This window comes from Ascaphus truei, chromosome 2, assembly GCF_040206685.1.
Source record: "Ascaphus truei isolate aAscTru1 chromosome 2, aAscTru1.hap1, whole genome shotgun sequence".
NCBI lineage: Eukaryota > Metazoa > Chordata > Amphibia > Anura > Ascaphidae > Ascaphus > Ascaphus truei.
This window is the reverse complement of record NC_134484.1, coordinates 85,388,498-85,399,523: the sequence shown is the minus strand read 5'-3', so window position 1 is coordinate 85,399,523 and position 11,026 is coordinate 85,388,498.

The following is an 11,026-nucleotide window of genomic DNA, read 5'->3' as shown; positions in this document are numbered from 1 at the left end:
ATTATTTTTAACTCCGTATTTCCCAAGTTTTACCACATAATATTTTATTGACACAGTGATGTTTAATTTCCATTTTCTTAAGTTGTATGCAAAGTGTTTGGTAGTAATGCTGTGAAACATGTTGGCGCCTTACAAATAAACACAAATGTTAGGAGAGACAAATAGATTGTAGTTTGTATAAAATATTGCCCATGAGATATACAGACAGTCCTCGGTTATCCAATTGAATTTGTTCTGGAAAGTAGCGTTGGATAGTAAAAGTGTTGTAAAGTGAGTCCCATGTTAATAAGTGGCGGTGAGCGTCGGATAAGACATTCTGGCATTGGAATATGGCCCTATAGGATTGCATTGGGATGTGTCGGATATGCCGACCGTCATAAAGTAAAACAATGGCTAGCGAGAACAACCTGTACATTGTTTTAAACCTATGGGAACCTTACAACTAATTTAAAAGAACAGTCCCACAAAGCAGGAACACATTCTTTTTTTTTAAACCGGTTATCAATGCTATTGGCTTCCTTAGAAAGTTTCAATTGCCCATTAAGTAACATTTTCACAATATGGATTTTAACCTCCATTTCAAATGCTTATATCTTCCAGAGATCAGATGTCATAAAAACAGTGTTTGGAAAGGGCAATCTCTTAACAAATGGTGATCAGATGGATTGCTAACTAAACAAATTATTCTGCTATCATTTGCCAGACACAGCCTGAAAGGGAAAAAAGACTTTGGGTGACCAATATCCTGGCATGTACAGTACAGCAGTATTAAACATGTGTTTTTTTCTGCTACATCAGTCTTTCTATAGATATACCAATGGTTTCGATAAATGCTAGGATAGTGGGATAATTGAAAAGAAAATTTAGACGAATAAACAGTGCTATTTTGCACAACAATAGGATCAATGAAAGGAAAGATAAGTACAGTAGCGTCCCGCTTCTCGGCGATCCGCCAATATGGCGGTACCGAGAAGGGGGCCGCTATGTCTGCGCATGCGCCGAAGTGGGATGGCTGAGCTTGGGGGAGTGGCTGAGTTCGCGTGTGCACAGAAGGGGGGGGACTGCAAGTCTGCGCATGCACAGAATGACTGGAGATGCCGAAAATCGCTGGTTCCACTTTTCGGCGATTTTCGCTTTGCGGCGGCTCCATGGAACAGAACCCGCCGTATGAGCGGAGCCCTACTGTATCTGTCGTCTAAATTTAGCACAGGTTACAGTTGATGGACATATATCTTTTTTCAACCTCATCTACTGTGTAACTATGTCATCTTGTACATCTGTATGCTTAAGGTAATGAAGCATGCGTTGTACATGCAACATACATTTATTGTTTCCAATATTATTAATCAAAGACAGCTTTACAGCATATTAAATAGCGATCTATATTGGAGAGAAACTAATATTTCCATGCCAAATCAATTTTGAATGTGTAAATATATTGTTAGATTGTAAGCTATTCAAGGCAGGGACTTCTTTTCCTAATGTTACTTTAATGTCTGAAGCTCTTATTCCCATTAATTTGTTATATTATTATGTCCCATGTATTACTGCTGTGAAGCGCTATGTACATACATACACATTTATTCAAGTGCCGAAATGAATGATAATATATAGGGTTAAATGTATTATATAATTCTGTAAAGTAGGAATCGTTATTAATAATAATAAAGTATGGTATTTTGCACTATTATGATTTTTGGGGGGATTATGTTAATATGCGCTTGTTAATTACTTAAAAGGCGTTTCACGCAATCGGTTCCTTTTATGTGCCTTCACAAATACCTCAAATTTATATATACTTCAGTTTACTTATACTGTACATGTATTTTTTTATTAATTATAATTTTAAAGGACCATTCAATTGTAATTTAGTAGCAGATCTTTTCAAAGTTGTCCAAAAATATTCACTTGTGTTGTTTTTGGGTTGAAGTGGGTTGTTAAAAAAAAAAAAAAATTTTCATTACTTTACCTGCATATTTATAACTTGATTCCTGGACTTTATCATTTCACTTGACTTTTTAACTCTGCACTATAGGCTTTTCCAATTAATTGTTTTTCTATAAATTAGGATTATTTTTGATACAATGTGCACTTGGTACTTTCTTCCTATATTTCCAGTTTTGTATTTTTTCAATGGATTTGTTTATATTAGTTGTTTCATTTTTTTAATTCTAAAACTAGAGTGTTTTTTTATTATGGTAATGCACTTTTTGTTTTTGGATTGGGATACATGTTTACTAAGCAGGGCTGTGCCCAAAGACACCTCAGGGCTCTTTGACATGAAAGCCTTCCTGCCTTAAAGCAGATAATGCTTAGTAAATATGCCCCATAATCTTTGGGCTGTCCTCAAATGTTGTTCTGCACCCACGTTGTATGAACAGGGCCGGTGCAAGAGTATTCGGTGCCCTAGGCAAACCTTCAGCGCTACTCCCACCTCTTTTATCGTATCTGTTATCACAGTCTCCATGGGTAATGAATTCCACATTGAAACTGCCCTTACTGTAAAGAACCCTTTCCTTTGTTGCTGGTGAAATCTCATTTTCCGCTAACCTTAAAGCTGCAATACAAGAAATATCCTACATGTTTTTTTTTTTTAATAAATCAGTTCTGTACTATACGAAAATACTTGTAGCATTAAAAAAAAAAAAGTCTGAATGACATTTTTAAAGTATTATAACGTAGCAAGCATTTTTGGTTTCTATAGAAACCATTTACAAAGTCACATCCCCTTCCTCTTCTAAAACAGGCTCTGACACACCCACTTTTGAGCCCTGCCCTCTCTCTATCAGTGCACCAATTGTATCTTGTGACTACCTGGTTCACAGAACGTTCCATATTTGCTGCACTGACAGCCATTTAGTGAACCCCCAAACTGAATCTTCGCAGATCTATCATGGGAGAACGGATGGATCAGCAACTTAGCCAATGACTTCTTGATGCACATATTAAAGGGAAAAATAAAAAAACACCACCTTGGACTGCTGCTTTAAGGCATGCCCGTGGGATGAATAGTTCTTTGAAAGCTCCTTGTATTGACCCCGAATATATTTGTATATAGTTATCATATCCCCTCTTAGACACCTCTTTTCTAATGTAAACAAATCTAAATTAGCTAGTCATTCCTCATAAATCAAATTCTCCATCCCTTTTATTAATTTGGTGGCTCTTATCTGCACTTTCTCTAGTTCCATTCTCTAGTTCCATAATGTATTATTTATGTAGTGCTGCCCAAAACCGGAACGGGACTTTTGGTCGCGGGCGTTTCGCTACAACGAAATTGCCGCCGATTTACAGCAGCCGACTCATCGCTGGAACCTCCGCCGCTTTGAAGGTAAGTTTGATTATCGGTTAGGGTAGGGGGTTAATTTGAGGGTTTTAGGGTAGGGGTTAATTTAAGGGTTTTAGTTGTTAAGGTCGGGGTTTTAGGGTAAGGGCTTCGGTTAGGGTTTTTTTTAGAGCTTAGGTTAAGGTTTTTTTTTTTGGGTAAGGGTTTTTAGTTTAGGGGGTTTAATTACCTTAGCAGTCAGCTGAGGAAGCTTTCGGCGGTGAAGAGTGGCGACGAAGCGCCGGCAGCCATTTGGTCGCAGTAAAACGTCTGTGACCAAATGTCCTAGACCACCCAAAACTGGAATCCATATTCAAGGTATCGTCTTGCTAATGCTTTTTAGAGGGGCATAATTATACTTACTTCTCTTCCATCTATACCACATTTAATGTAAGATACCATCTTATTTGCTTTTGCAGCTACTGCCTGATATTGGGCACTATTGCTAAGACTGCTGTTTACAAGTACTCCTAAATTCTTCTCTATCAAGGATTCACCTAATTTTCACAAGCCAGAAGATCACAAGGTCTCCCAAAGATCCCCACTGGTTGCACTCTTAGCTGCTGGAATTCAGGGGGTTAGATACTCCCCAACATAATGTTAGTTTGGCTAATATAAGTACACAAAGTAACTGCTCCCAACACTGTGGGAGGACAGTAACCACTAAAAACCTGAATAGGTCGAAAATAATGAAATTTTATTAAACCTTAAACAACGACGCAAACACATAAAAATCAATTAAAAATGGGTGATATAGTAGCTTTAACAGGGAACGAAGGATAGTCCCCAAGTAACTATATGTGTAGTCCCTGGTAATAGATACTAAAGACGTTCCATATGAATAGCTCACTGAGGAGGTAGGTGTGTAATATCTAGTAAGGGTGTACAGTTAACCCTTTAGGTGCAGAGAATGAAGTATGTATCTAAATAGGAGTAACTATGATATCATTTACAAGTTATCCCTACTTAGCATGTAGGCAGTGGGTGATTGTGTCTATATAGTATACAGATGTACATATAGTGGTGTGGAAAGTATCAGATCATAGAGAATACAATATAATATTGAAACATAACCGTATACATAGACTTAGTGCGTTTATATCTAGCTTAGCCCCCACCATATGATTACCTTGCTGCCACTAGTTATTATATCTTTGTGGTTAGCTGTACATATTGCAATCATTGGTTGGTCACTAGGTATGCTGTGTTAGTGTTAACATTTCACCACACAATCAGCACATCATAACCAATATATATCAAGTAGCCACAATTGTTAGGATCAGCTGCTCTACATATAGTTAGGTTCTATAGGTGGATTTATTGCCAACCATATCCTAGTAGTTGTCTAGTATTTTATTATTCGACATTAGGTTTAATTAGGGCCATACACCTGAGAGTCAGCTTCACCAGTACCAGACCTACTCCTATTCATTTTAACTCACATCACAATTTATTTAACGATTTTTGATCACTATTTTTGTGTAGACCTTTTTTAATCCAATTCAATAAATGTTATGTTTTAATAGCCCTGGAGTGCATCTATCAGTGGGCTTCTAGCTAGGGAGGGGGGTGGTAACACACCCCTTTCTCTAATTTTGGTAATACATATTATTATTCTTACCATTCTTATTTGGCGAGCGGACAACCATAAGTTACGTTATATTCACCTAATTCCCCCCATTTCATTTGTAATTAACCTGTATATTCTTGTTTCTCAAATGTATAACCTTACAATTATCTGTATTAAACCTCATCTGCCATTTACCTGCCTAAGTTTCCAGTCTATCTAAGTCCTTCTGGAAAGAAATTACCTCCTGCTCTGTTTTTACCACCTTACACAATTTAGTGTCATCAGCAAAGATGGAGACTTTGCTCTCTATGCCAACCTCAAGGTCATTAATAAACTGAAAAAGAAAGTGTTCCAGTACCGATCCTTGAGGTACTCCACTTACAACTTTATCCTTGTCTATCCTTTAACCAGTTTTCAATCTAGGTGCAAATATTTTTACCTTGTTCAATTTCCTTTATTTTTCACAATAACCTCTTGTGTGTGGCATTGTATTAAAATGTAAGTAGACCACATCAACTGCATTACCCTGGTCTAAATTCCTACTTACCTCCCCCAAAAAAACTAATAAGGTTAATTTGGCACAACCTATAATTAATAAATCCATGCTGACTATTACTAATAATTTTTTAATCCATTACGTATTCCTGAATATTATTCCATATTAAACCTTTAAGTAGCATCCCCACTATTGATGTCAGGCTTACAGGTCTGTAATTCCCTGGTTGTGATCTAGCTCCCTTTATACATATTGGCAACAAGTCTGTTTTACGCTAATCTTGTGGTAATGAGCCTGTGGAAATGGAGTCCTTGAATATTAATTGTAATGGGTTGGCTATTACTGAACTTAGCTCTTTAAGAACTTTTGGGTGCATGCCGTCGGGGCCAGGTGCCATATTTACTTTCATTTTATCAAGCCACCTACGCACTTTCTCCTCAGTTAACCAATTTTTCGTTAATATAGAGGTTGTAGCGTCCTCCTGTGCCACTATTTTTGCTTTTGATTCCTCCCTGGTAAATACAGAGGAAAATTATTTGTTTAATACCTCTGCCTTTTCCCTTTGGCCAATAATTTGCCTGCCCATCTCACACTGAAAGGGCCCTATATGTTCTTTTCCAGTCTTATTTGTTATTGAGGTACTTAAATAACTTCTTAGGCTTGATCTTACTTTCTATTGCAATCCTTTTTTTAAACCTACCTCCCACTCCCCTCAGTACAATGAGAATGTACAATCAGTATCATATTCTTCTTTTTAATGTAAAATAAATCAGTAATTATAAATGCAGAATGTTTATTCAAACTAATGCACAATATTAATTTTTCTAAAATTAATTGTGAGGGGTGCACAAGACTGAAGGCTCACCTAGGGTACCTAATACTCTTGCACCGGCCCTGCATGCACATATATATCTTATTTGTGCAATGATTCTTAATTAGTTTGAGTATATATACCTTGATGTACGTCTCTAAACTCCTCCTCTGACAAAGCCATAAAGTGCAAAATGAATAGGGATTGGTCAAGCTTTTTGAGACCTCATTGCCACTCCATCGGCAAGAAGTACAGATCAGGATAGTTGTGGAATCTGCGTAGCTTGCTGCAAGCTGCTCAGCAAACGTTACCACCGAACACGATCTGTGGCCGCTGTGGCAGCCGAGGGGTACAAATTATTTAAAAATATTTGTCAGGATAGTTGAGCTTATTAAATATATCTTGGCTATGAGTTTACATTGGTAATAGGTGGGACTGCACCTTTAAAATCCTGACTTAATTTCATATATTCTGGGAAAATTGAGTTACTAATTCATCAGTTGGTATCTCAGTGGGAAATGGACAAGCTGCATTGAACAGTGAAAGCAAGTATTTCTACACACTGCATCCCTATACACTTTCACTGTACTGAAAATGGACATGCTGCACTGTATAAAGGTATACTACATAGAAAAGAGTAATCACAGTTGTTGGCACTCAGACTACTCGAGTGTTGAAATTATTTGGTAGTTAAAAATTAGCATTTAATAGATGTCCATTAAAATAAATGAGAATGGCTAATTGATATCAACAATGTATCTCACCCATAGCGCGATACATAATGTGTAGTTCGTCTGAAACGGCCTTAGGTGCCTCCCACCAACCTAAGTAAAGATTGGTATATCATGGGGCACACATGCGCAGACAAACTAGACACCTTCACATCCTGTATCGAGCAATAGGTGGATACATTGATGATATCCTTATACTATGGCTTGGCCTAATGAATTTCCCCAGCTACTAAACACTAACAACAAAAACCATTGTCTCACTCTTGAGTTTGATAGATAAGAGAGAAGCGTTCTTGACCTTATCTCAAAGTGCAGATGGTAACTTAACAGCTACGATGTACCGTAAATCCACAGCCCCCAACAGTATTTTACGGACAAACGGTCATCACCGAGGGCCCAAGTTCAGGGGATACCTGCTGGCCAATTTCTTTACATCAAAAGAAACTGCTTTACATCTGCAGAATTTGAAACAAGCTGCATTGATGAAAACAAGGTTTTGGGATAGAGGTTATAGCAATAAAACAATAGAGTATACAAAAGCGCAAAATACCAGTCACGGAGATCTATTGAGTGAAAAACCTATAAGTCCTGATGAGAAAATCATTAGGTTCATTGGTACCTTCAATAAACAATGGCATCTGGCTAACGATATATTGTAAAAACAGTGGCACATACTCTTGGCAGACAATGACTTAAGGGAAGTACTACATAGATATCCATCAGTTATCAGCGGAAAATAACGCAACATCCGTGATATGTGAGTACAGTTACTTTTAACAAATTATAAGACCTACATGGCTTAAAGGTTCATTTAAATACCAGAGATGTAAGGCATGTGCCCACATGCTTGTAACCAAACCATTCCAGAAGTTGAACAAAACAAAATCCATTGAGATTTGTACATTTATTAACAGTCAAACAACGGGAGTAATCTACTGTATATGGCAGTGTGTAAGTGCCAGAAAAAATATGTTTGTAAAACCAAATGACAGTTTAAAAGGCGGGTTCTGGAACATATTGGTTCAATCAGAAACACCTTGGATACTACCATTGCAAGACATGTTAACCCTTTGCGGTCCAATTAATTTTCACTAAGTGCGCCAGCCGGTCTAATTTAAAAAAAAAACAAACACATACAGCTCAACCCGTTATAGCATGATCCGCATATAACGCGGTTTGAGCGTTATTATTATAATATTGATCGAATGATTTTTTTTTTGCATAAACACACTGCGCACATACACACACTGCGCCCACTCACAGCACACTGCACCCACTCACAGCACACTGCACACACTCACAGCATACTGTGCCCACTCACAGAAAACTGCACCCACTTACAGCGCACACTCAGCACACTGCACCCACACACTGCACCCACACACTGCACCCAAACACTGCACCCACTCACAGCACAATCTGTGCCCACTCAGTGCACTGCGCCCACTCACAGCGCACTGTGCCCACTCAGTGCACACTCAACACACTGCACCCACTCATAGCACACTCTCACAGCACACTGTGCCCACTCACAGCACACTCACTGCACCCACTCACAGCACACTCACTGCACACAGCACACTCACTGCACACACTCACAGCACACTGCACACTCTCACAGTACACTACACTCACACACTCACAGCACACTCACTGCACACACTCACAGCACACTGCACACACTCAAAGTACACTGCACACACACCACACTTACAGCCCCTCCCCAACCCCCATACCTCCTGTGTCAGCTGCTGAAGCATCGTGGGACTGCCTGGTGCCGGGCTGGGGGGGGAAGGAGGGGAGGCAGTGAGGCTGCCGGAGTGCAGAGCTGCTGATTTGGATCGTGCTGGGCTTGGGGAGAAGGGGGGGAGTCAGTGAGGCTGATGGATTGCGGGGCTGCTTGTGGGCATCGGTGCTGGGCTGGGTGGGAGAGGGGGGGGGTCACTGATGCTGCCAGAGTGCGGGGCTGGGGGAGGGGGGTGGGGGGTCAGTAAGGCAGCTGGGAGAAGTGCAAATGGAATGCCGGGGAAATACGACATTGGACCGCAAGAACTAAAATATTTTGTCGGATATATTCCGACATTCGACCCGAAAGGGTTAATGGAGATACTAATACACTCCAGTTTTTTGGTATTGACCAATATTCCTCTGGTGTGAGAAAAAAGTAATGTTGGATCTATACTCTACAAACCCTGGTCCCAAGAGGCTTCAATTAAGGTTTTTGCGTTCATCACCTTTATCTAGATACAACTTTCTCTACTATACACCAGTCCGATAGACACAGTTATGTAAACTTAGGACTGTACCAATCTCAGTATTTCCCTATGAATGATGTATCTGTGCGATATTCTATTACGCTATGCCTCTGGTGGACTTCACACAGTGCCACCAAGGAAAGTTAAACTATGGTAGTGTGTACTCCTATTTCATATTTTAATGAACCTGCCAGTAGACTGTTACTTTCACTATGTATATATCTATCACTATTCATAACAAATGTTTTTTTTCAATCTTCGCCATGTCTCTCCCCCCCCCATCCCCCCATACCCTTTTCATGCAGATATCCGAAGGGCAAAATAAATAATGGGTCTAAATATTAGACTATGAATACTGGCTACTGTAAGGTCAGGTATTGTGAGTATCATCAGTTGTATTGTGTAATCAGTGAGTCATGATTTGAATATACAGGAAGTACTTCCTCTGAATGTGACATATTCCTATTGAGAGGCTAAACAATTAGCATTCTACTTATTAGGTATTGGGGAGAGTAAAGTTCAAGTGACATCTGATACTCCGATATCCCCAATTCGTGCTACAGTATATTCTGTACAGGTAATAATTATTAATGACAATTTTATCTCCCCCTCAAAATACCTGGGGTGATTTATTACCAAGTCTTCCTAGGTACCAGCACCCCCTAAATCACGTTTTAGAGGTGTAATCCAATAAACATAACTGCACGGTTGCAATTGTTACTGTGAACTGAGCTGACTGAGATATTCCACTGCAATGGTTAATTGGGCATCAGAAGGGGTAACGATGCTTTTGGAGACTAATTGATTCGGCTATAAAATTCCCATGCAGCACCACTGGGGGGTAACTACTGTGCCTTGAGAAAGCATGCACACACGCGACATGCATGCAGATAGATAGATAACATCGGTCGATAGCCGATGACATCATAGGGGACTAGAGACCACACTAGGGCGTCCATGTAACACCACAGCCTCATATTTTAAATTCACTTTAGCACTACATGCTTTGCGTGACGGCTGTAATATACTGCTGTAATTCCGTCTTTGGTTAATAACTTAGGGATTTCGCATTACCTTGGAGTTAATGCGAAGTAGACAGCATGCACTGTTTAATCACCCAGGTTCTGTGCCACATGCTATACTGGTCAGCAATCTGCGTCTAGTGGAGACACTACCGGGTACACTACTAGCAAGACAGGGATTTCCTTACTGGACCTAGGCTGTACTACTCTACTTCACTGTGCTCCATACTATTAAGACCAATCATTACGTTTGGTCTGTATACTGCAACAGTAACAGCTTTCCTTGACTTTTACGGAATCAGCTCCTTAGAAGAACATTCTATGTGGCGAATGTACATTGTTACCTTATAGTGACACTGTTTCCAGCTGAGTTATCACTGTGCAGTTGTTATAGACAGATCAATGCATATAGCACAGACTATCACGTATGTTTTACAGGTCACTGATCCTGTTCTACATAGCTGCAGACCCCAACCATTTATCCAGTAGCCACTATTTTCATATCTAAGCCACATAGATTTCTCTTGTTGCCTAAATAGTGACTTACCTGGATATTTATTCCTTGATCATAGTCGCTTATTGCAAGTGTTCTTATTCCTTCTCACACCAGGGGATTCATTTCAATTTCCCCCAGGGTCCTTGAATATACTATGCTATCTGTATTGATCAAGTTATTTGCTGTCATATTTAGCATATTCACTTGGCACTCTATTGTTATTTGATACTTTTTACCAAGCGTCGGTTCGTCATACTGAATTATTTTAACGGACATCTATTAAATGCTAATTGTTAACTACTTAATAATTTCACCACTCG